Below are 25,050 nucleotides of genomic sequence, written 5' to 3' on the forward strand. Positions count from 1 at the left end.
CAGCCCCGGCCCTACCCCTGCCCAGTCCTGGTCCATGCCCAGCCCCAGCCCAGCCCCAGCCCTGGACCCAGCCCCAGCCCCAGCCCAACCCCAGCCCCAGCCCAGCCCCCAGCCCCGGCGCTACCCCCTGCCCAGTCCCGGTCCATGCCCAGCCCCAGCCCTGCCCCAGCCCTGGCCCCAGCCCCAGCCCCAGCCCCAGCCCTGCCCAAGACTTGGTTCGTGCCCCAGCCCCAGCCCTGCCCCAGCCCCACCCTCGGCCCCAGCCCCAGCCCCAGCCCCAGCCCTGCCCAAGACTTGGTTCCTGCCCCAGCCCCAGCCCTGCCCCAGCCCCACACTTGTCCCCAGCCCAGCCCCTGCCCCAGCCCTACCCCTGCCCAATCCCGGTGCATGCCCACCCCCAGCCCTGCCCCAGCCCTGGACCCAGCCCCAGCCCCAGACCAGCCCCAGCCTCAGCCCCATCCCTGCCCCCAGCCCAGCCCCAGCCCCAGCCCAGCCCCAGCCCTGCCCCAGCCCCAGCCCCAGCCCCACCCCCGGCCCCAGCCCCGGCCCCAGCCAAGCCACATACACGGCCCCATCCCCGGCCCCAGCCCAGCTCCAGCCACAGCCCAGCCACAGCCCCAGCCCTGCCCCAGCCCAGCCCCAGGCCCAGCCCAGCCCCTGCCCTGGACCCAGCCCCAGCCCAGCCCCAGCCCCAAGCCTGCCCCAGCCCAGCCCCAGCCCCACTCGCAGCCCCGGCCCCAGCCAAGCCCAGCCCAGCCCCAGCCCAGCCCCAGCCCTGGACCCAGCCCCATCCCCAGCCCAACCCCAGCCACAGCCCAGCCCCCAACCCCGGCACTACCCCTGCCCAGTCCCGGTCCATGCCCAGCCCCAGCCCTGCCCCAGCCCCGGCCCCAGCCCTGCCCCAGCCCTAGCCCCAGCCCTGCCCAAGACTTGGTTCCAGCCTGTGAGGGTCTAATAAGTTTGTCTCTATGTGAGTCAACAAAGATAAAGTGATAGCAGAGCCACTGCAAAGAAGGTGGAAAGAATCCTGTCCACCAATCCTGGATGCAAATCAGCTTGTGATTGCATCGTGATAACACGGGACTACAACAATGGACCCAAGGACCCAGCCATCACACCTTTAGGGCAAGATAATCACCACCTGTTTCCTGAGCTTTGTCTGGATGGAGACAGGGTAGACAGAGATTCCCCCCCTCCTCCAGCCAGGGTCTTGCCCAAACACACAGATTTCCTGCCACTGGAATTCCTGAGGGACAATATTTGACTACATACCTAAGGACTAAAAAACTGTATAAAAGACCTGAGTGACACTGTCAAGGAGGAAGAGAGAAGACGGCACCATAACATCACGGGGCAACGCAACGCATCTTGGACTCTCACCACCCCTGACCGTTGGTAATATAATCTCTTTCTGACTTTCTCCTTCTAATTCCTTCCCTCTTCTCCCTCTCTCTCTCCCTCTCTCTCTCTCCATTTTCTCCCTCTCCCTTCTTATGTCCACTATATCTAATAAATAGTCTAGCTGTTGATACTTTGGCCTCGTTTGTGCCTTTAATTTCACAACACGGGAATATTTAAAAGAACTGTGTCTCCGGACCGAGACATCTAATGTCTCCGGACCGTGACACAGCCCCAGCCCCAGCCCTGCCCCAGCCCCACACTCGTCCCCTGCCCAGCCCCTGCCCCAGCCCTACCCCTGCCCAATCCCGGTGCATGCCCACCTACAGCCCTGCCCCAGCCCTGGCCCCAGCCCCAGCCCCAGCCCCAGCCCTGCCAAAGACTTGGTTCCTGCCCCAGCCCCAGCCCTGCCCCAGCCCCACACTCAGGCCCCAGCCCAGCCCCAGCCCCAGCCCTGCCCGGGCCCAGCTTCAGCCCCAGCCCAGCCCCTTCCCTGGACCCAGCCCCAGCCCAGCCCCAGCCCCAGCCCCAGGCCTGCCCCAGCCCAGCCACAGCCACAGCCCAGCCCCAGCCCAAGCCCCAGCCCCAGCCCCAGTCGCAGCCCTGGCCCCAGCCCAGATCTAGCCCAGCCCCTGCCCCACCCTCAGCCCCAGCCCAGCTCCAGCCACAAACCAGCCACAGCCCTGGACCCAGCCCCAGCCCCAGCCCAGCCCCTGCCCCAGCCCCAGCCCAACCCCAGCCCCAGCCGTGCCCAAGCCCAACCCCAGCCACAGCCCAGCCCCCAGCCCCGGCCCTGCCCCAGCCCAACACCAGCCACAGCCCTGCACCAGCCCTGGACGCAGCCCCAGCCCCAGCCCCACCCCCGGCCCCAGCCCCGGCCCCAGCCCAGCCCTAGCCCAGCCCTGCCCTCAGCCCAGCCCCAGGCCCGGACCCAGCCCCAGCCCTGAGCCGAACCCAGCCCCAGCCTGGCCCCAGCCCTGCCCTAGCTCCAGCCCAAGCCCAGTCCCCAGCCTCGGCCCGTGCCCCTGCCCCAGTCCCAGTCCTGCCCCATCCCAGCCCTCAGCCCCAGCCCTGCCCTCAGCCCAGCCCCAGACCCAGCCTGGCCCCAGCCCAGTCCCAGCCACCGCCCAGCCCCATCCCTGCCCCCAGCCCAGCCCCAGCCCCAGCCCCACCCCAGCCTCATCCCCAGCCCAGCCACAGCCACAGCCCAGCCCCAGCCCTGGACCCAGCCCCAGCACAGCCCCATCCCCAGCCCTGCCCTCAGCCCAACCCCAGCCCCAGCCCGGCCCCAGTCCTGCCCCAGCCCTGGACACAGCCCCACCCTGGACCCAGCCCCAGCCCAGCCCAAGCCCTGCCCCAGTCCCTGCCCCAGCCCAGTCCTGGTCCCAGCCCAGCCACAGCTCAGCCCCAGCACTGCCCCAGCCCAACCCCAGCCCCAGCCCAGGTCCAGCCCAGGACTCAGCCCTGCCCTCAGCCCCAGCCCCAGCCCTAGCCCAGCCCTGCCCTCAGCCCCAGCCCCAGCCCCAGCCCCACCCTCGGCCCCAGCCCAGCCCCTGCCCCAGGGCTGCTCCGGCCCAGCCCCAGCCCAGCCCCAGCCCAAGCCCCAGCCCAGCCCCAGCCCAGCCCCAGCCACAGCCCAGCCACAGCCCTGGACACTGCCCCAGTCACAGCCCTGGCCCCACACCCAGACCCAGACCCAGACCCAGCCCAACCCCAGCCCCAGACCTGCCCCAGCCCAACCCCAGCCCCAGACCTGCCCCAGCCCAACCCCAGCCCCAGCCCAGCCCCCAGCCCCGGCCCTACCCCTGCCCAGTCCCGGTCCATGCCCAGCCCCAGCCCTGCCCAACCCTGGCCCCAGCCCCAGCCCCAGCCCTGGCCCTGCCCAAGACTTGGTTCGTGCCCCAGCCCCAGCCCTGCCCCTGCCCAACCCTCGTCCCCAGCCCAGCCCCTGCCCAAGACTTGGTTCCAGCCACAGCCCCAGCCCAGCCCCAGCCACAGCCCCAGCCCTGCCCTAGACCAGCCCCAGACCCAGCCCCAGCCCAACCCCAGCCCCAGACCTGCCCCAGCCCAATCCCAGCCCCAGCCCAGCCCCCAGCCCCGGCCCTACCCCTGCCCAGTCCTGGTCCATGCCCAGCCCCAGCCCAGCCCCAGCCCTGGACCCAGCCCCAGCCCCAGCCCAACCCCAGCCCCAGCCCAGCCCCCAGCCCCGGCGCTACCCCTGCCCAGTCCCGGTCCATGCCCAGCCCCAGCCCTGCCCCAGCCCTGGCCCCAGCCCCAGCCCCAGCCCTGGCCCTGCCCAAGACTTGGTTCGTGCCCCAGCCCCAGCCCTGCCCCAGCCCCACCCTCGGCCCCAGCCCCAGCCCCAGCCCCAGCCCTGCCCAAGACTTGGTTCCTGCCCCAGCCCCAGCCCTGCCCCAGCCCCACACTTGTCCCCAGCCCAGCCCCTGCCCCAGCCCTACCCCTGCCCAATCCCGGTGCATGCCCACCCCCAGCCCTGCCCCAGCCCTGGACCCAGCCCCAGCCCCAGACCAGCCCCAGCCTCAGCCCCATCCCTGCCCCCAGCCCAGCCCCAGCCCCAGCCCAGCCCCAGCCCTGCCCCAGCCCCAGCCCCAGCCCCACCCCCGGCCCCAGCCCCGGCCCCAGCCAAGCCACATACACGGCCCCATCCCCGGCCCCAGCCCAGCTCCAGCCACAGCCCAGCCACAGCCCCAGCCCTGCCCCAGCCCAGCCCCAGGCCCAGCCCAGCCCCTGCCCTGGACCCAGCCCCAGCCCAGCCCCAGCCCCAAGCCTGCCCCAGCCCAGCCCCAGCCCCACTCGCAGCCCCGGCCCCAGCCAAGCCCAGCCCAGCCCCAGCCCAGCCCCAGCCCTGGACCCAGCCCCATCCCCAGCCCAACCCCAGCCACAGCCCAGCCCCCAACCCCGGCACTACCCCTGCCCAGTCCCGGTCCATGCCCAGCCCCAGCCCTGCCCCAGCCCCGGCCCCAGCCCTGCCCCAGCCCTAGCCCCAGCCCTGCCCAAGACTTGGTTCCAGCCTGTGAGGGTCTAATAAGTTTGTCTCTATGTGAGTCAACAAAGATAAAGTGATAGCAGAGCCACTGCAAAGAAGGTGGAAAGAATCCTGTCCACCAATCCTGGATGCAAATCAGCTTGTGATTGCATCGTGATAACACGGGACTACAACAATGGACCCAAGGACCCAGCCATCACACCTTTAGGGCAAGATAATCACCACCTGTTTCCTGAGCTTTGTCTGGATGGAGACAGGGTAGACAGAGATTCCCCCCTCCTCCAGCCAGGGTCTTGCCCAAACACACAGATTTCCTGCCACTGGAATTCCTGAGGGACAATATTTGACTACATACCTAAGGACTAAAAAACTGTATAAAAGACCTGAGTGACACTGTCAAGGAGGAAGAGAGAAGACGGCACCATAACATCACGGGGCAACGCAACGCATCTTGGACTCTCACCACCCCTGACCGTTGGTAATATAATCTCTTTCTGACTTTCTCCTTCTAATTCCTTCCCTCTTCTCCCTCTCTCTCTCCCTCTCTCTCTCTCCATTTTCTCCCTCTCCCTTCTTATGTCCACTATATCTAATAAATAGTCTAGCTGTTGATACTTTGGCCTCGTTTGTGCCTTTAATTTCACAACACGGGAATATTTAAAAGAACTGTGTCTCCGGACCGAGACATCTAATGTCTCCGGACCGTGACACAGCCCCAGCCCCAGCCCTGCCCCAGCCCCACACTCGTCCCCTGCCCAGCCCCTGCCCCAGCCCTACCCCTGCCCAATCCCGGTGCATGCCCACCTACAGCCCTGCCCCAGCCCTGGCCCCAGCCCCAGCCCCAGCCCCAGCCCTGCCAAAGACTTGGTTCCTGCCCCAGCCCCAGCCCTGCCCCAGCCCCACACTCAGGCCCCAGCCCAGCCCCAGCCCCAGCCCTGCCCGGGCCCAGCTTCAGCCCCAGCCCAGCCCCTTCCCTGGACCCAGCCCCAGCCCAGCCCCAGCCCCAGCCCCAGGCCTGCCCCAGCCCAGCCACAGCCACAGCCCAGCCCCAGCCCAAGCCCCAGCCCCAGCCCCAGTCGCAGCCCTGGCCCCAGCCCAGATCTAGCCCAGCCCCTGCCCCACCCTCAGCCCCAGCCCAGCTCCAGCCACAAACCAGCCACAGCCCTGGACCCAGCCCCAGCCCCAGCCCAGCCCCTGCCCCAGCCCCAGCCCAACCCCAGCCCCAGCCGCGCCCAAGCCCAACCCCAGCCACAGCCCAGCCCCCAGCCCCGGCCCTGCCCCAGCCCAACACCAGCCACAGCCCTGCACCAGCCCTGGACCCAGCCCCAGCCCCAGCCCCACCCCCGGCCCCAGCCCCGGCCCCAGCCCAGCCCTAGCCCAGCCCTGCCCTCAGCCCAGCCCCAGGCCCGGACCCAGCCCCAGCCCTGAGCCGAACCCAGCCCCAGCCTGGCCCCAGCCCTGCCCTAGCTCCAGCCCAAGCCCAGTCCCCAGCCTCGGCCCGTGCCCCTGCCCCAGTCCCAGTCCTGCCCCATCCCAGCCCTCAGCCCCAGCCCTGCCCTCAGCCCAGCCCCAGACCCAGCCTGGCCCCAGCCCAGTCCCAGCCACCGCCCAGCCCCATCCCTGCCCCCAGCCCAGCCCCAGCCCCAGCCCCACCCCAGCCTCATCCCCAGCCCAGCCACAGCCACAGCCCAGCCCCAGCCCTGGACCCAGCCCCAGCACAGCCCCATCCCCAGCCCTGCCCTCAGCCCAACCCCAGCCCCAGCCCGGCCCCAGTCCTGCCCCAGCCCTGGACACAGCCCCACCCTGGACCCAGCCCCAGCCCAGCCCCAGCCCTGCCCCAGCCTAGCCCCAGCCCCCGTCCAGCCCCTGCCCCGGACCAGTCCCAGACCAGCCGCAGCCCCAGCCCTGCTCCAGCCCTGCCCTCAGCCCAGCCCCAGCCCCAGCCCGGCCCCAGTCCTGCCCCAGCCTAGCACCAACCCCAGTCCAGCCCCTGCCCTGGACCTAGTCCCAGCCCCAGCCCAGCCCCAGCCCAGCCCCAGCCTAGCCCCAACCCCAGTCCAGCCCCACCCTGGACCCAGCCCCAGCCCCAGCCCAGCCCCAGCCCTGCCCCAGCCTAGCCCCAGCCCCAGTCCAGACCCTGCCCTGGACCCAGTCCCAGCCACCGCCCAGCCCCAGCCCTGCCCCCAGCCCAGCCCCAGCCCCACCCTGGACCCAGCCCCAGCCCCAGCCCTGCCCCAGCCCTGCCCCAGCCTAGCCCCAGCCCCAGCCAAGCCCCTGCCCTGGACCCAGCCCCAGCCCCACTCCAGCCTCATCCCCAGCCCAGGCCCAGCCCTGCCCCAGCCCTGCCCCAGCCTAGCCCCAGCCCCAATCCAGCCCCTGCCCTGGACCCAGTCCCATCCCCAGCCCAGCCCCAGCCCAGCCCCAGCCACCACCCAGCCCCAGCCCCAGCCCCAGCCCCAGCCCAAGCCCTGCCCCAGTCCCTGCCCCAGCCCAGTCCTGGTCCCAGCCCAGCCACAGCTCAGCCCCAGCACTGCCCCAGCCCAACCCCAGCCCCAGCCCAGGTCCAGCCCAGGACTCAGCCCTGCCCTCAGCCCCAGCCCCAGCCCTAGCCCAGCCCTGCCCTCAGCCCCAGCCCCAGCCCCAGCCCCACCCTCGGCCCCAGCCCAGCCCCTGCCCCAGGGCTACTCCGGCCCAGCCCCAGCCCAGCCCCAGCCCAAGCCCCAGCCCAGCCCCAGCCCAGCCCCAGCCACAGCCCAGCCACAGCCCTGGACACTGCCCCAGTCACAGCCCTGGCCCCACACCCAGACCCAGACCCAGACCCAGCCCAACCCCAGCCCCAGACCTGCCCCAGCCCAACCCCAGCCCCAGCCCAGCCCCCAGCCCCGGCCCTACCCCTGCCCAGTCCCGGTCCATGCCCAGCCCCAGCCCTGCCCAACCCTCGTCCCCAGCCCAGCCCCTGCCCAAGACTTGGTTCCAGCCACAGCCCCAGCCCAGCCCCAGCCACAGCCCCAGCCCTGCCCTAGACCAGCCCCAGACCCAGCCCCAGCCCAACCCCAGCCCCAGACCTGCCCCAGCCCAATCCCAGCCCCAGCCCAGCCCCCAGCCCCGGCCCTACCCCTGCCCAGTCCTGGTCCATGCCCAGCCCCAGCCCAGCCCCAGCCCTGGACCCAGCCCCAGCCCCAGCCCAACCCCAGCCCCAGCCCAGCCCCCAGCCCCGGCGCTACCCCTGCCCAGTCCCGGTCCATGCCCAGCCCCAGCCCTGCCCCAGCCCTGGCCCCAGCCCCAGCCCCAGCCCTGGCCCTGCCCAAGACTTGGTTCGTGCCCCAGCCCCAGCCCTGCCCCAGCCCCACCCTCGGCCCCAGCCCCAGCCCCAGCCCCAGCCCTGCCCAAGACTTGGTTCCTGCCCCAGCCCCAGCCCTGCCCCAGCCCCACACTTGTCCCCAGCCCAGCCCCTGCCCCAGCCCTACCCCTGCCCAATCCCGGTGCATGCCCACCCCCAGCCCTGCCCCAGCCCTGGACCCAGCCCCAGCCCCAGACCAGCCCCAGCCTCAGCCCCATCCCTGCCCCCAGCCCAGCCCCAGCCCCAGCCCAGCCCCAGCCCTGCCCCAGCCCCAGCCCCAGCCCCACCCCCGGCCCCAGCCCCGGCCCCAGCCAAGCCACATACACGGCCCCATCCCCGGCCCCAGCCCAGCTCCAGCCACAGCCCAGCCACAGCCCCAGCCCTGCCCCAGCCCAGCCCCAGGCCCAGCCCAGCCCCTGCCCTGGACCCAGCCCCAGCCCAGCCCCAGCCCCAAGCCTGCCCCAGCCCAGCCCCAGCCCCAGTCGCAGCCCCAGCCCCAGCCAAGCCCAGCCCAGCCCCAGCCCAGCCCCAGCCCTGGACCCAGCCCCATCCCCAGCCCAACCCCAGCCACAGCCCAGCCCCCAACCCCGGCACTACCCCTGCCCAGTCCCGGTCCATGCCCAGCCCCAGCCCTGCCCCAGCCCCGGCCCCAGCCCTGCCCCAGCCCTAGCCCCAGCCCTGCCCAAGACTTGGTTCCAGCCTGTGAGGGTCTAATAAGTTTGTCTCTATGTGAGTCAACAAAGATAAAGTGATAGCAGAGCCACTGCAAAGAAGGTGGAAAGAATCCTGTCCACCAATCCTGGATGCAAATCAGCTTGTGATTGCATCGTGATAACACGGGACTACAACAATGGACCCAAGGACCCAGCCATCACACCTTTAGGGCAAGATAATCACCACCTGTTTCCTGAGCTTTGTCTGGATGGAGACAGGGTAGACAGAGATTCCCCCCTCCTCCAGCCAGGGTCTTGCCCAAACACACAGATTTCCTGCCACTGGAATTCCTGAGGGACAATATTTGACTACATACCTAAGGACTAAAAAACTGTATAAAAGACCTGAGTGACACTGTCAAGGAGGAAGAGAGAAGACGGCACCATAACATCACGGGGCAACGCAACGCATCTTGGACTCTCACCACCCCTGACCGTTGGTAATATAATCTCTTTCTGACTTTCTCCTTCTAATTCCTTCCCTCTTCTCCCTCTCTCTCTCCCTCTCTCTCTCTCCATTTTCTCCCTCTCCCTTCTTATGTCCACTATATCTAATAAATAGTCTAGCTGTTGATACTTTGGCCTCGTTTGTGCCTTTAATTTCACAACACGGGAATATTTAAAAGAACTGTGTCTCCGGACCGAGACATCTAATGTCTCCGGACCGTGACACAGCCCCAGCCCCAGCCCTGCCCCAGCCCCACACTCGTCCTCTGCCCAGCCCCTGCCCCAGCCCTACCCCTGCCCAATCCCGGTGCATGCCCACCTACAGCCCTGCCCCAGCCCTGGCCCCAGCCCCAGCCCCAGCCCCAGCCCTGCCAAAGACTTGGTTCCTGCCCCAGCCCCAGCCCTGCCCCAGCCCCACACTCAGGCCCCAGCCCAGCCCCAGCCCCAGCCCTGCCCGGGCCCAGCTTCAGCCCCAGCCCAGCCCCTTCCCTGGACCCAGCCCCAGCCCAGCCCCAGCCCCAGCCCCAGGCCTGCCCCAGCCCAGCCACAGCCACAGCCCAGCCCCAGCCCAAGCCCCAGCCCCAGCCCCAGTCGCAGCCCTGGCCCCAGCCCAGATCTAGCCCAGCCCCTGCCCCACCCTCAGCCCCAGCCCAGCTCCAGCCACAAACCAGCCACAGCCCTGGACCCAGCCCCAGCCCCAGCCCAGCCCCTGCCCCAGCCCCAGCCCAACCCCAGCCCCAGCCGTGCCCAAGCCCAACCCCAGCCACAGCCCAGCCCCCAGCCCCGGCCCTGCCCCAGCCCAACACCAGCCACAGCCCTGCACCAGCCCTGGACCCAGCCCCAGCCCCAGCCCCAGCCCCACCCCCGGCCCCAGCCCCGGCCCCAGCCCAGCCCTAGCCCAGCCCTGCCCTCAGCCCAGCCCCAGGCCCGGACCCAGCCCCAGCCCTGAGCCGAACCCAGCCCCAGCCTGGCCCCAGCCCTGCCCTAGCTCCAGCCCAAGCCCAGTCCCCAGCCTCGGCCCGTGCCCCTGCCCCAGTCCCAGTCCTGCCCCATCCCAGCCCCCAGCCCCAGCCCTGCCCTCAGCCCAGCCCCAGACCCAGCCTGGCCCCAGCCCAGTCCCAGCCACCGCCCAGCCCCATCCCTGCCCTCAGCCCAGCCCCAGCCCCAGCCCCACCCCAGCCTCATCCCCAGCCCAGCCACAGCCACAGCCCAGCCCCAGCCCTGGACCCAGCCCCAGCACAGCCCCATCCCCAGCCCTGCCCTCAGCCCAACCCCAGCCCCAGCCCGGCCCCAGTCCTGCCCCAGCCCTGGACACAGCCCCACCCTGGACCCAGCCCCAGCCCAGCCCCAGCCCTGCCCCAGCCTAGCCCCAGCCCCCGTCCAGCCCCTGCCCCGGACCAGTCCCAGACCAGCCGCAGCCCCAGCCCTGCTCCAGCCCTGCCCTCAGCCCAGCCCCAGCCCCAGCCCGGCCCCAGTCCTGCCCCAGCCTAGCACCAACCCCAGTCCAGCCCCTGCCCTGGACCTAGTCCCAGCCCCAGCCCAGCCCCAGCCCAGCCCCAGCCTAGCCCCAACCCCAGTCCAGCCCCACCCTGGACCCAGCCCCAGCCCCAGCCCAGCCCCAGCCCTACACCAGCCTAGCCCCAGCCCCAGTCCAGACCCTGCCCTGGACCCAGTCCCAGCCACCGCCCAGCCCCAGCCCTGCCCCCAGCCCAGCCCCAGCCCCACCCTGGACCCAGCCCCAGCCCCAGCCCTGCCCCAGCCCTGCCCCAGCCTAGCCCCAGCCCCAGCCAAGCCCCTGCCCTGGACCCAGCCCCAGCCCCACTCCAGCCTCATCCCCAGCCCAGGCCCAGCCCTGCCCCAGCCCTGCCCCAGCCTAGCCCCAGCCCCAATCCAGCCCCTGCCCTGGACCCAGTCCCATCCCCAGCCCAGCCCCAGCCCAGCCCCAGCCACCACCCAGCCCCAGCCCCAGCCCCAGCCCCAGCCCAAGCCCTGCCCCAGTCCCTGCCCCAGCCCAGTCCTGGTCCCAGCCCAGCCACAGCTCAGCCCCAGCACTGCCCCAGCCCAACCCCAGCCCCAGCCCAGCCCCAGCCCTGGACTCAGCCCTGCCCTCAGCCCCAGCCCCAGCCCTAGCCCAGCCCTGCCCTCAGCCCCAGCCCCAGCCCCACCCTCGGCCCCAGCCCAGCCCCTGCCCCAGGGCTGCTCCGGCCCAGCCCCAGCCCAGCCCCAGCTCAAGCCCCAGCCCAGCCCCAGCCCAGCCCCAGCCACAGCCCAGCCACAGCCCTGGACACTGCCCCAGTCACAGCCCTGGCCCCACACCCAGACCCAGACCCAGACCCAGCCCAACCCCAGCCCCAGACCTGCCCCAGCCCAACCCCAGCCCCAGCCCAGCCCCCAGCCCCGGCCCTACCCCTGCCCAGTCCCGGTCCATGCCCAGCCCCAGCCCTGCCCAACCCTCATCCCCAGCCCAGCCCCTGCCCAAGACTTGGTTCCAGCCCCAGCCCCAGCCCAGCCCCAGCCACAGCCCCAGCCCTGCCCTAGACCAGCCCCAGACCCAGCCCCAGCCCAACCCCAGCCCCAGCCCTGCCCCAGCCCAATCCCAGCCCCAGCCCAGCCCCCAGCCCCGGCCCTACCCCTGCCCAGTCCTGGTCCATGCCCAGCCCCAGCCCTGCCCCACCCTTGTCCCCAGCCCACCCCTGCCCCAGCCCTACCCCTGCCCAGTCCCGGTCCATGCCCAGCCCCAGCCCTGCCCCTGCCCAGTCCCGGTCCATGCCCAGCCGCAGCCCTGCCCAACCCCAGCCCCGCCCAGCCCCAGCCCCAGCCCCAGCCACAGCCCTGCCCCAGCCCTGCCCTCAGCCCAGCCCCAGACCCAGCCTGGCCCCAGCCCTGTCCCTAGCCCCAGCCACAGCCCTAGCCCCAGCCCTGTCCACAGCCCCAGCCCCAGCCCCAGCCCCACCCTCGCCACCAGCCCAGCCCCAGCCCCAACCTTGGCCCCAGCCCAGCCCCAGTTCCAGCCCTGACCCAGTCCCCGCCCCAGACCCAGCCATAGCCCCAGCCCTGTGCCAACCCTACCCCAGCCCAGCCCCGGTCCCAGCCCAGCCCAAGCACTGGCCCAGGCCCAGCCCCAGCCCCATCCTTGCCCCCAGCCCAGCCCTAGCCCGGCCCCAGCTCCAGCCCCAGCCCCAGCCCAGCCCCAGCCCCAGCCCTCCCCCAGCCTAGCCCCAGCCCCAGCCCAGCCCCTGCCCTGGACCCAGCCCCAGCCCCACCCCAGCCTCATCCCCAGCCCCAGCCCTGCCCCGGCCCAGCCCCTGCCCCAGCCCTGCCCCTGCCCTGGACCCAGCCCATGCCCTGGTCCCAGCCCCAGCCCAGCCCCAGCCCCAGCCACAGCCCAGCCCCAGCCCTGGACCCAGCCCCAGTCGCAGCCCCGGCCCCAGCCAAGCCCTAGCCCAGACCCAGCCCCACCCTCAGCTCCTGCCCAGCTCCAGCCACAGCCCAGCCACAGCCCTGGACCCAGCGCCAGCCCAGCCCCAGCCCCAGCCCTGCCCTAGCCCAGCCCCAGCCACCGCCCAGTCCCAGCCCTGGACCCAGCCCCAGCCCCAGCCCTCTCCCAGTCCCTGCCCCAGCCCCAGCCCCAGCCCCACCCCCGGCCCCAGCCCCGGCCCCAGCCAAGCCACATACACGGCCCCATCCCCGGCCCCAGCCCAGCTCCAGCCACAGCCCAGCCACAGCCCCAGCCCTGCCCCAGCCCAGCCCCAGGCCCAGCCCAGCCCCTGCCGTGGACCCAGCCCCAGCCCAGCCCCAGCCCCAAGCCTGCCCCAGCCCAGCCCCAGCCCCAGTCGCAGCCCCGGCCCCAGCCAAGCCCTAGCCCAGCCCCAGCCCAGCCCCAGCCCTGGACCCAGCCCCAGCCCCAGCCCAACCCCAGCCCCAGCCCCAGCCCAGCTCCAGCCACAGCCCAGCCACAGCCCCAGCCCTGCCCCAGCCCAGCCCCAGGCCCAGCCCAGCCCCTGCCGTGGACCCAGCCCCAGCCCAGCCCCAGCCCCAAGCCTGCCCCAGTCCAGCCCCAGCCCCAGTCGCAGCCCCGGCCCCAGCCAAGCCCTAGCCCAGCCCCAGCCCAGCCCCAGCCCTGGACCCAGCCCCAGCCCCAGCCCAACCCCAGCCCCAGCCCCAGCCCAACCCCAGCCCCAGCCCAGCCCCCAGCCCCGGCGCTACCCCTGCCCAGTCCCGGTCCATGCCCAGCCCCAGCCCAGCCCCAGCCACAGCCCCAGCCCTGCCCTAGACCAGCCCCAGACCCAGCCCCAGCCCAACCCCAGCCCCAGACCTGCCCCAGCCCAATCCCAGCCCCAGCCCAGCCCCCAGCCCCGGCCCTACCCCTGCCCAGTCCCGGTCCATGCCCAGCCCCAGCCCAGCCCCAGCCCTGGACCCAGCCCCAGCCGCAGCCCAACCCCAGCCCCAGCCCAGCCCCCAGCCCCGGCGCTACCCCTGCCCAGTCCCGGTCCATGCCCAGCCCCAGCCCTGCCCCAGCCCTGGCCCCAGCCCCAGCCCCAGCCCCAGCCCCAGCCCTGCCCAAGACTTGGTTCGTGCCCCAGCCCCAGCCCTGCCCCAGCCCCACCCTCGGCCCCAGCCCCGGCCCCAGCCCCGGCCCTGCCCAAGACTTGGTTCCAGCCCCAGCCCCAGCCCTGCCCCAGCCCCACACTTGTCCCCAGCCCAGCCCCTGCCCCAGCCCTACCCCTGCCCAATCCCGGTGCATGCCCACCCCCAGCCCTGCCCCAGCCCTGGCCCCAGCCCCAGCCCCAGCCCCAGCCCTGCCCAAGACTTGGTTCGTGCCCCAGCCCCAGCCCTGCCCCAGCCCCACAATCGGCCCCAGCCCCGGCCCCAGCCCCGGCCCTGCCCAAGACTTGGTTCCTGCCCCAGCCCCAGCCCTGCCCCAGCCCCACACTCGGCCCCAGCCCAGCCCCAGCCCCAGCCCTGCCCGGGCCCAGCTTCAGCCCCAGCCCAGCCCCTTCCCTGGACCCAGCCCCAGCCCAGCCCCAGCCCCAGCCCCAGGCCTGCCCCAGCCCAGCCACAGCCACAGCCCAGCCCCAGCCCAAGCCCCAGCCCCAGCCCCAGTCGCAGCCCTGGCCCCAGCCCAGATCTAGCCCAGCCCCCGCCCCACCCTCAGCCCCAGCCCAGCTCCAGCCACAAACCAGCCACAGTCCTGGACCCAGCCCCAGCCCCAGCCCAGCCCCTGCCCCAGCCCCAGCCCAACCCCAGCCCCAGCCGTGCCCAAGCCCAACCCCAGCCACAGCCCAGCCCCCAGCCCCGGCCCTGCACCAGCCCAACCCCAGCCACAGCCCTGCACCAGCCCTGGACCCAGCCCCAGCCCCAGACCAGCCCCAGCCTCAGCCCCATCCCTGCCCCCAGCCCAGCCCCAGCCCCAACCCAGCCCCAGCCGTGCCCAAGCCCAACCCCAGCCACAGCCCAGCCCCCAGCCCCGGCCCTGCCCCAGCCCAACCCCAGCCACAGCCCTGCACCAGCCCTGGTCCCAGCCCAAGCCCCAGCCACAGCCCCATCCCCATCCCTGCCCCCAGCCCAGCCCCAGCCCCAGCCCTGCCCCATCTCAGCCCCAGCCCCAGCCCCAGCCCAAGCCCTGCCCCAGTCCCTGCCCCAGCCCAGTCCTGGTCCCAGCCCAGCCACAGCCCAGCCCCAGCCCTGCCCTCAGCCCAGACCCAGACCCAGCCTGGCCCCAGCCCTGTCCCCAGACCAGCCCCGGCCCAGCCCCAGGCCCTGCCCCAGCCTAGCCACAGCCCTGCCCCAGCCCAGGCTCCTGTCCCAGCCCCATCCCCATCCCTGCCCCCAACCCCAGCCCCAACCCCGGACCCATCCCCGGTCCCAGCCCAGCCATAGCCCTGCCCCAGCTCTGGCCCCAGCCCTGTCCCCAGCCCCGGCCCCTGCCCCAGCCCCAGCCCTAGCCCAGACCTGCCCTCAGCCCCAGCCCCAGCCCAGCCCATCCCCAGCCCTGCCCCAGCCCTGCCCTCAGCCCAACCTCAGCCCCAGCCCAGCCCCAGCCCAGCCCCTGCCCTGGACACAGCCACAGCCACAGCCCAGCCCCAGCCCTAGCCCAGCCCCAGCCCCACCCTCAGCCCCAGCCCAGCTCCAGCCACAGCCCAGCCACAGCCCTGGACCCAGCCCCAGCCCAGCCCCATCCCCAGCCCAGCCCCAGACCTGCCGTCAGCCCAGCCCCAGCACCAGCCCGGCCCCAGTCCTGCCCCTGCCCTGGACACAGCCCCACTCTGGACCCAGACCCAGCCCCAGCGCAGCCCCAGCCCTGCCCCAGGCCAGCCGAAGCCACATCCCATCCCCAGCCCTGACGCCAAGCCCAGCCCCAGCCCCAGCCCTGCCCCCAGCCCAGCCCCAGCACCACACTAGCCCCAGCCCCAGCCCAGCCCCTGCCCTGGACCCAGCCCCAGCCCCACCCCAGCTTCATCCCCAGCCCAGGCCCAGCCCTGCCCCTGCCCAGCCCAGCCCCATCCCCATCCCTGCCCCCAGCCCAGCCCCAGCCCCAGCTCTGCCCCAGCCCAGCCCCAGCCACCGCCCAGCCCCAGCCCTGCCCCAGCCCCAGCCCTACACCGAACCCAGCCCCAGCCCTGCCCCAGCCCTGCCCCAGTCCAGCCCGGCCCCGGCCCAGCCCCAGCCCAGCCCCAGCCCCAGCCCTGCCCTAGCCCAGCCACAGCCCTGGACCAAGCCTCACCCCTGAGCCGAACCCAGCCCCAGCCTGGCCCCAGCCCTGCCCAAGCTCCTGCCCTAGCCCTGTCCCCAGCCTCGGCCCGTGCCCCAGCCTCAGTCCCAGTCCTGCCCCATCCCAGCCCCCAGCCCCAGCCCTGCGCCAACCCAGCCCCAGCCCAAGGCCCAGCCTCAAGCCTAGTCCTGCCCCAGCCCTGGCCCCAATCCAGTCCCAGCCCTACCCCTACCTCAGCCCTAGCCCCAGCCCTGTCCGCAGCCCCAGCCCCAGCCCCAACCCCACCCTCGCCACCAGCCCAGCCCCAGCCCCAACCTTGGCCCCAGCCCAGCCCCAGTTCCAGCCCTGCCCCAGCCCTGCCCCAGTTCCAGCCCTGCCCCAGCCCTGCCCCTGCCCCGGCCCCAGCCTTGGCCCCAGACTCGGCCCCAGCCCAGCCCCAGGCCTAGCCCTGTGCCAGCCCTACCCCAGCCCAGCCCCGGTCCCAGCCCTGCCCTAGCCCTGCCTCAGTCCCAGCCCCAGCCCAGCCCCAGCCCTGGACCCAGCCCCAGCCCCACCCCAGCCTCATCCCCAGCCCAGGCCCAGCCCTGCCCCAGCCCCAGCCCCACCCCCGGACCCATCCCCGGTCCCAGCCCAGCCGTAGCCCAGCCCTGTCCCAGGCCCCGCCCTGCCCAGCCCCAGCCCTGCACCGAACCCTGCCCCAGCCCGGCCCCAGCCCTGCCCCAGCTCTGGCCCCAGCCCTGTCCCCAGCCCCGGCCCCTGCCCCAGCCCCAGCCCTAGCCCAGCCCTGCCCTCAGCCCCAGCCCCAGCCCCAGCCCCACCCTCGGCCCCAGCCCAGCCCCTGCCCCAACCCTGCCCTGGCCCAGCCCAGTCCCAGCCCAGCCCAGCCCCAGCCACAGCCCCAGCCCCGGCCCTGGACCCAGCCCTAGTCTCAGCCCCGGCCCCAGCCCAGCCCTAGCCCAGCCCCAGCCCAGCTCCAGCCACAGCCCAGCCACAGCCCTGGACCCAGCCCCAGCCCAGTCCCATCCCCAGCCCTGCCCCAGCCCTGCCCTCAGCCCAGCCCCAGCCCCAGCCCAGACCCAGTCCTGCCCCAGCACTGGACACAGCCCTACCCTGCACCCACCTGCAGCCCCAGCCCAGCCCCAGCCCTGCCCCAGCCTAGCCCCTGCCCCAGTCCAGCCCCTGCCCTGGACCCAGTCCCAGCCCCAGCCCAGCCCCAGCCCCAGTCCAGCCCCTGCCCTGGACCCAGTCCCAGCCCCAGCCCAGCCCCAGCCCAGCACCAGCCACCACCCAGCCCCAGCCCTGCCCCCAGCCCAGCCCCTGCCCCAACCCTGCCCTGGCCCAGCCCAGGCCCAGCCCAGCCCAGCCCCAGCCACAGCCCCAGCCCCGGCCCTGGACCCAGCCCCAGTCTCAGCCCCGGCCCCAGCCCAGCCCTAGCCCAGCCCCAGCCCAGCTCCAGCCACAGCCCAGCCACAGCCCTGCCCTCAGCCCAGCCCCAGCCCCAGCCCAGACCCAGTCCTGCCCCAGCACTGGACACAGCCCTACCCTGCACCCACCTGCAGCCCCAGCCCAGCCCCAGCCCTGCCCCAGCCTAGCCCCTGCCCCAGTCCAGCCCCTGCCCTGGACCCAGTTCCAGCCCCAGCCCAGCCCAATCCCAGCCCCAACCCCAGCCCAGCCCCAGCCCTGCCCCAGCCTAGCCCCAGCCCCACCCCAGCCCCTGCCCTGGACCCAGACCCAGCCCCACCCCAGCCTCATCCCCAGCCCAGGCCCAGCCCTGCCCCAGCCCAGCACAGGCCCAGCCCCAGCCCTGCCCCCAGCCCAGTCCCAGCCCCAGCCCTGCCCAGCCCAGCCCCAGCCACCGCCCAGCCCCACCCCAGCCTCATCCCCAGCCCAGGCCCAGTCCTGCCCCAGCCCAGCGCAGCCCTATCCCCATCTCTGCCCCCAGCCCAGCCCCAGCCCCAGCCCAGCCCCAGCCGAGCCCCAGCCCCAGCCCACCCCAGCCCAGCCCCAGCCACCGCCCAGCCCCAGCCCTGGACCCAGCCCCAGCCCCAGCCCTCTCCCAGTCCCCGCCCCAGCCCCAGCCCCAGCCCCAGCCAAGCCCCGCTCACGGCCCCATCCCCGGCCCCAGCCCAGCCTTGCCCGGGTCCCAGCCCTGCACCGAACCCAGCCCCAGCCCAGCCCCAGCCCTGCCCCAGTCCAGCCCTGCCCCGGCCCAGCCCCAGCCCAGCCCCAGCCCCAGCCCCAGCCCTGCCCCAGCCCAGCCCCAGCCACAGCCCAGCCCCAGCCCTGGATCCAGCCCCAGCCCAGCCCAGCCCCGGCCCCAGCCCAGCCCTAGCCCAGCCCCAGCCCCACCCTCAGCCCCAGCCCAGCTCCAGCCACAGCCCAGCCACAGCCCTGGACCAAGCCCCAGCCCAGCCCCAGCCCCAGCCCTGCCCTAGCCCAGCCCCAGCCCTGGACCAAGTCCCACCACTGAGCCAAACCCAGCCCCAGCCTGGCCCCAGCCCTGCCCTAGCTCCAGCCCTAGCCCTGTCCCCAGTCTTGGCCCGTGCCCCTGCCCCAGTCCCAGTCCTGCCCCATCCCAGCCCCCAGCCCCAGCCCTGCCCCAGTTCCAGCCCTGCCCCAGCCCTGCCCCTGCCCCGGCCCCAGCCTTGGCCCCAGACTCGGCCCCAGCCCAGCCCCAGGCCTAGCCCTGTGCCAGCCCTACCCCAGCCCAGCCCCGGTCCCAGCCCTGCCCTAGCCCTGCCTCAGTCCCAGCCCCAGCCCAGCCCCAGCCCTGGACCCAGCCCCAGCCCCACCCCAGCCTCATCCCCAGCCCAGGCCCAGCCCTGCCCCAGCCCCAGCCCCACCCCCGGACCCATCCCCGGTCCCAGCCCAGCCGTAGCCCAGCCCTGTCCCAGGCCCCGCCCTGCCCAGCCCCAGCCCTGCACCGAACCCTGCCCCAGCCCGGCCCCAGCCCTGCCCCAGCTCTGGCCCCAGCCCTGTCCCCAGCCCCGGCCCCTGCCCCAGCCCCAGCCCTAGCCCAGCCCTGCCCTCAGCCCCAGCCCCAGCCCCAGCCCCACCCTCGGCCCCAGCCCAGCCCCTGCCCCAACCCTGCCCTGGCCCAGCCCAGTCCCAGCCCAGCCCAGCCCCAGCCACAGCCCCAGCCCCGGCCCTGGACCCAGCCCTAGTCTCAGCCCCGGCCCCAGCCCAGCCCTAGCCCAGCCCCAGCCCAGCTCCAGCCACAGCCCAGCCACAGCCCTGGACCCAGCCCCAGCCCAGTCCCATCCCCAGCCCTGCCCCAGCCCTGCCCTCAGCCCAGCCCCAGCCCCAGCCCAGACCCAGTCCTGCCCCAGCACTGGACACAGCCCTACCCTGCACCCACCTGCAGCCCCAGCCCAGCCCCAGCCCTGCCCCAGCCTAGCCCCTGCCCCAGTCCAGCCCCTGCCCTGGACCCAGTCCCAGCCCCAGCCCAGCCCCAGCCCCAGTCCAGCCCCTGCCCTGGACCCAGTCCCAGCCCCAGCCCAGCCCCAGCCCAGCACCAGCCACCACCCAGCCCCAGCCCTGCCCCCAGCCCAGCCCCTGCCCCAACCCTGCCCTGGCCCAGCCCAGGCCCAGCCCAGCCCAGCCCCAGCCACAGCCCCAGCCCCGGCCCTGGACCCAGCCCCAGTCTCAGCCCCGGCCCCAGCCCAGCCCTAGCCCAGCCCCAGCCCAGCTCCAGCCACAGCCCAGCCACAGCCCTGCCCTCAGCCCAGCCCCAGCCCCAGCCCAGACCCAGTCCTGCCCCAGCACTGGACACAGCCCTACCCTGCACCCACCTGCAGCCCCAGCCCAGCCCCAGCCCTGCCCCAGCCTAGCCCCTGCCCCAGTCCAGCCCCTGCCCTGGACCCAGTTCCAGCCCCAGCCCAGCCCAATCCCAGCCCCAACCCCAGCCCAGCCCCAGCCCTGCCCCAGCCTAGCCCCAGCCCCACCCCAGCCCCTGCCCTGGACCCAGACCCAGCCCCACCCCAGCCTCATCCCCAGCCCAGGCCCAGCCCTGCCCCAGCCCAGCACAGGCCCAGCCCCAGCCCTGCCCCCAGCCCAGTCCCAGCCCCAGCCCTGCCCAGCCCAGCCCCAGCCACCGCCCAGCCCCACCCCAGCCTCATCCCCAGCCCAGGCCCAGTCCTGCCCCAGCCCAGCGCAGCCCTATCCCCATCTCTGCCCCCAGCCCAGCCCCAGCCCCAGCCCAGCCCCAGCCGAGCCCCAGCCCCAGCCCACCCCAGCCCAGCCCCAGCCACCGCCCAGCCCCAGCCCTGGACCCAGCCCCAGCCCCAGCCCTCTCCCAGTCCCCGCCCCAGCCCCAGCCCCAGCCCCAGCCAAGCCCCGCTCACGGCCCCATCCCCGGCCCCAGCCCAGCCTTGCCCGGGTCCCAGCCCTGCACCGAACCCAGCCCCAGCCCAGCCCCAGCCCTGCCCCAGTCCAGCCCTGCCCCGGCCCAGCCCCAGCCCAGCCCCAGCCCCAGCCCCAGCCCTGCCCCAGCCCAGCCCCAGCCACAGCCCAGCCCCAGCCCTGGATCCAGCCCCAGCCCAGCCCAGCCCCGGCCCCAGCCCAGCCCTAGCCCAGCCCCAGCCCCACCCTCAGCCCCAGCCCAGCTCCAGCCACAGCCCAGCCACAGCCCTGGACCAAGCCCCAGCCCAGCCCCAGCCCCAGCCCTGCCCTAGCCCAGCCCCAGCCCTGGACCAAGTCCCACCACTGAGCCAAACCCAGCCCCAGCCTGGCCCCAGCCCTGCCCTAGCTCCAGCCCTAGCCCTGTCCCCAGTCTTGGCCCGTGCCCCTGCCCCAGTCCCAGTCCTGCCCCATCCCAGCCCCCAGCCCCAGCCCTGCCCTCAGCCCAGCCCCAGAACCAGCCTGGCCCCAGCCCTGGCCCCAGCCCCAGCCCCAGCCCCAGGCCCAGCCCCAACCCCAGCTCCAGCCCTGCCCCAGCCGCAGCCCCAGGCCTGACCTCAGCCCTGCCCCAGCCCTGGTTCCTGCCCCAACCCTGGCTCCAGCCCCAGCCCCACCTTCGCCACCAGCCCAGCCCCAGCCCCAACCTTGGCCCCAGCCCAGCCCCAGTTCAAACCCTGCCCCAACCCTGCCGCTGCCCCGGTCCCAGCCCCGGCCCCAGCCCAGCCCAGCCCTAGCCCAGCCCCAGCCCCACCCTCAGCCCCAGCCCAGCTCCAGCCACAGCCCAGCCACAGCCCTGGACCCAGCCCCAGCCCAGCCCCATCCCCAGCCCTGCCCCAGACCTGCCCTCAGCCCAGCCCCAGCACCAGCCCGGCCCCAGTCCTGCCCCTGCCCTGGACACAGCCCCACTCTGGACCCAGACCCAGCCCCAGCGCAGCCCCAGCCCTGCCCCAGGCCAGCCGCAGCCACATCCCATCCCCAGACCTGACGCCAAGCCCAGCCCCAGCCCCAGCCCTGCCCCCAGCCCTGCCCCAGCACCACACTAGCCCCAGCCCCAGCCCAGCCCCTGCCCTGGACCCAGCCCCAGCCCCACCCCAGCTTCATCCCCAGCCCAGGCCCAGCCCTGCCCCTGCCCAGCCCAGCCCCATCCCCATCCCTGCCCCCAGCCCAGCCCCAGACCCAGCCCTGCCCCAGCCCAGCCCCAGCCACCGCCCAGCCCCAGCCCTGGACCCAGCCCCAGCCACAGCCCTCTCCCAGTCCCCGCCCCCAGCCCCAGCCCCACCCCCGGCCCCAGCCCCGGCCCCTGCCAAGCCCCACTCACGGCCCCATCCCCGGCCCCAGCCCAACTCTGCCCCAGCCTCCGCCCTGCCCCAGCCCCAGCCCTGCACCGAGCCCAGCCCCAGCCTGGCCCCAGCCCTGCCCCAGTCCAGCCCTGCCCCGGCCCAGCCCCAGCCCCAGCCCAACCCCAGCCCCAGCCCTGCCCTAGCCCAGCCCCAGCCCTGGACCAAGCCCCATCCCTGAGCCGAACCCAGCCCCAGCCTGGCCCCAGCCCTGCCCTAGCTCCAGCCCTAGCCCTGTCCCCAGCCTCGGCCCGTGCCCCACCCTCAGTCCCAGTCCTGCCCCATCCCAGCCCCCAGCCCCAGCCCTGCCCTCAGCCCAGCCCCAGACCCAGCCTGGCCCCAGCCCAGTCCCAGCCACCGCCCAGCCCCATCCCTGCCCCCAGCCCAGCCCCAGCCCCAGCCCCACCCCAGCCTCATCCCCAGCCCAGCCCCAGACCCAGCCTCGCCCCAGCACTGTCCCCAGCCCAGGCCTCAAGCCCAGCCCCAGCCCCAGCTCCAGCCCTGCCCCAGCCCCAGCCCCAGGCCTGACCTCAGCCCAGCCCCAGCCCTGGCTCCTGCCCCAACCCTGGCTCCAGCCCCAGCCCCAGCCCCAGCCCTGCGCCAACCCAGCCCCAGCCCAAGGCCCAGCCTCAAGCCTAGTCCTGCCCCAGCCCTGGCCCCAATCCAGTCCCAGCCCTACCCCTACCTCAGCCCTAGCCCCAGCCCTGTCCGCAGCCCCAGCTCCAGCCCCAACCCCACCCTCGCCACCAGCCCAGCCCCAGCCCCAACCTTGGCCCCAGCCCAGCCCCAGTTCCAGCCCTGCCCCAGCCCTGCCCCAGTTCAAGCCCTGCCCCAGCCCTGCCCCTGCCCCGGCCCCAGCCTTGGCCCCAGACTCGGCCCCAGCCCAGCCCCAGGCCTAGCCCTGTGCCAGCCCTACCCCAGCCCAGCCCCGGTCCCAGCCCAGCCCCAGCCCTGGACCCAGCCCCAGCCCCACCCCAGCCTCATCCCCAGCCCAGGCCCAGTCCTAGCCCAGCCACAGCCCAGCCCCAGCCGAGCCCCAGCCCCAGCCCACCCCAGCCCAGCCCCAGCCACCGCCCAGCCCCAGCCCTGGACCCAGCCCCAGCCCCAGCCCTCTCCCAGTCCCCGCCCCAGCCCCAGCCCCAGCCCCAGCCAAGCCCCGCTCACGGTCCCATCCCCGGCCCCAGCCCAGCCTTGCCCGGGTCCCAGCCCTGCACCGAACCCAGCCCCAGCCCAGCCCCAGCCCTGCCCCAGTCCAGCCCTGCCCCGGCCCAGCCCCAGCCCAGCCCCAGCCCCAGCCCCAGCCCCAGCCCTGCCCCAGCCCAGCCCCAGCCACAGCCCAGCCCCAGCCCTGGATCCAGCCCCAGCCCAGCCCCGGCCCCAGCCCAGCCCTAGCCCAGCCCCAGCCCCACCCTCAGCCCCAGCCCAGCTCCAGCCACAGCCCAGCCACAGCCCTGGACCAAGCCCCAGCCCAGCCTCAGCCCCAGCCCTGCCCTAGCCCAGCCCCAGCCCTGGACCAAGTCCCACCACTGAGCCAAACCCAGCCCCAGCCTGGCCCCAGCCCTGCCCTAGCTCCAGCCCTAGCCCTGTCCCCAGTCTTGGCCCGTGCCCCTGCCCCAGTCCCAGTCCTGCCCCATCCCAGCCCCCAGCCCCAGCCCTGCCCTCAGCCCAGCCCCAGAACCAGCCTGGCCCCAGCCCTGGCCCCAGCCCCGGCCCCTGCCCCAGCCCCAGCCCTAGCCCAGACCTGCCCTCAGCCCCAGCCCCAGCCCCAGCCCCACCCTCGGCCCCAGCCCAGCCCCAGCCCAGCCCCTGCCCTGGACACAGCCCCAGCCCAGCCCCTGCCCTGGACACAGCCCCAGCCCAGCCCCAGCCACAGCCCCAGCACAGCCCCAGCCCAGCCACAGCCACAGCCCAGCCCCAGCCCCAGCCCAAGCCCCACTCATGGCCCCATCCCCGGCCCCAGCCCAGCCCTGCCCCAGCCCCAGCCCTACACCGAACCCAGCTCCAGCCCTGCCCCAGCCCTGCCCCAGTCCAGCCCTGCCCCGGCCCAGCCCCAGCCCAGCCCCAGCCCCAGCCCCAGCCCTAGCCCAGCCACAGCCCTGGACCAAGCCTCACCCCTGAGCCGAACCCAGCCCCAGCCTGGCCCCAGCCCTGCCCAAGCTCCAGCCCTAGCCCTGTCCCCAGCCTCGGCCCGTGCCCCAGCCTCAGTCCCAGTCCTGCCCCATCCCAGCCCCCAGCCCCAGCCCTGCGCCAACCCAGCCCCAGCCCAAGGCCCAGCCTCAAGCCTAGTCCTGCCCCAGCCCTGGCCCCAATCCAGTCCCAGCCCTACCCCTACCTCAGCCCTAGCCCCAGCCCTGTCCGCAGCCCCAGCCCCAGCCCCAACCCCACCCTCGCCACCAGCCCAGCCCCAGCCCCAACCTTGGCCCCAGCCCAGCCCCAGTTCCAGCCCTGCCCCAGCCCTGCCCCAGTTCCAGCCCTGCCCCAGCCCTGCCCCAGTTCCAGCCCTGCCCCAGCCCTGCCCCTGCCCTGGCCCCAGCCTTGGCCCCAGACTCGGCCCCAGCCCAGCCCCAGGCCTAGCCCTGTGCCAGCCCTACCCCAGCCCAGCCCCGGTCCCAGCCCAGCCCTAGCCCTGCCCCAGTACCAGCCCCAGCCCAGCCCCAGCCCTGGACCCAGCCCCAGCCCCACCCCAGCCTCATCCCCAGCCCAGGCCCAGCCCTGCCCCAGCCCCAGCCCCACCCCCGGACCCATCCCCGGTCCCAGCCCAGCCGTAGCCCAGCCCTGTCCCAGGCCCCGCCCTGCCCAGCCCCAGCCCTGCACCGAACCCTGCCCCAGCCCGGCCCCAGCCCTGCCCCAGCTCTGGCCCCAGCCCTGTCCCCAGCCCCGGACCCTGCCCCAGCCCCAGCCCTAGCCCAGCCCTGCCCTCAGCCCTCAGCCCCAGCCCCAGCCCCACCCTCGGCCCCAGCCCAGCCCCTGCCCCAGCCCTGCCCTGGCCCAGCCCAGTCCCAGCCCAGCCCAGCCCCAGCCACAGCCCCAGCCCCAGCCCCAGCCCCAGCCCCGGCCCTGGACCCAGCCCCAGTCGCAGCCCCGGCCCCAGCCCAGCCCTAGCCCAGCCCCAGCCCAGCTCCAGCCACAGCCCAGCCACAGACCTGGACCCAGCCCCAGCCCAGTCCCATCCCCAGCCCTGCCCCAGCCCTGCTCTCAGCCCAGACCCAGCCCCAGCCCAGACCCAGTCCTGCCCCAGCACTGGACACAGCCCTACCCTGCACCCACCTGCAGCCCCAGCCCAGCCCCAGCCCTGCCCCAGCCTAGCCCCTGCCCCAGTCCAGCCCCTGCCCTGGACCCAGTTCCAGCCCCAGCCCAGCCCAATCCCAGCCCCAACCCCAGCCCAGCCCCAGCCCTGCCCCAGCCTAGCCCCAGCCCCACCCCTGCCCCTGCCCTGGACCCAGACCCAGCCCCACCCCAGCCTCATCCCTAGCCCAGGCCCAGCCCTGCCCCAGCCCAGCACAGGCCCAGCCCCAGCCCTGCCCCCAGCCCAGTCCCAGCCCCAGCCCTGCCCAGCCCAGCCCCAGCCACCGCCCCGCCCCACCCCAGCCTCATCCCCAGCCCAGGCCCAGCCCTGCCCCAGCCCAGCGCAGCCCTATCCCCATCTCTGCCCCCAGCCCAGCCCCAGCCCCAGCCCAGCCCCAGCCGAGCCCCAGCCC

Source organism: Melanerpes formicivorus, unplaced genomic scaffold (genome assembly GCF_026170545.1).
Source record: "Melanerpes formicivorus ecotype bairdi unplaced genomic scaffold, bMelFor1.0.p_v2 SCAF_244, whole genome shotgun sequence".
Taxonomy (NCBI): Eukaryota; Metazoa; Chordata; class Aves; order Piciformes; family Picidae; genus Melanerpes; species Melanerpes formicivorus.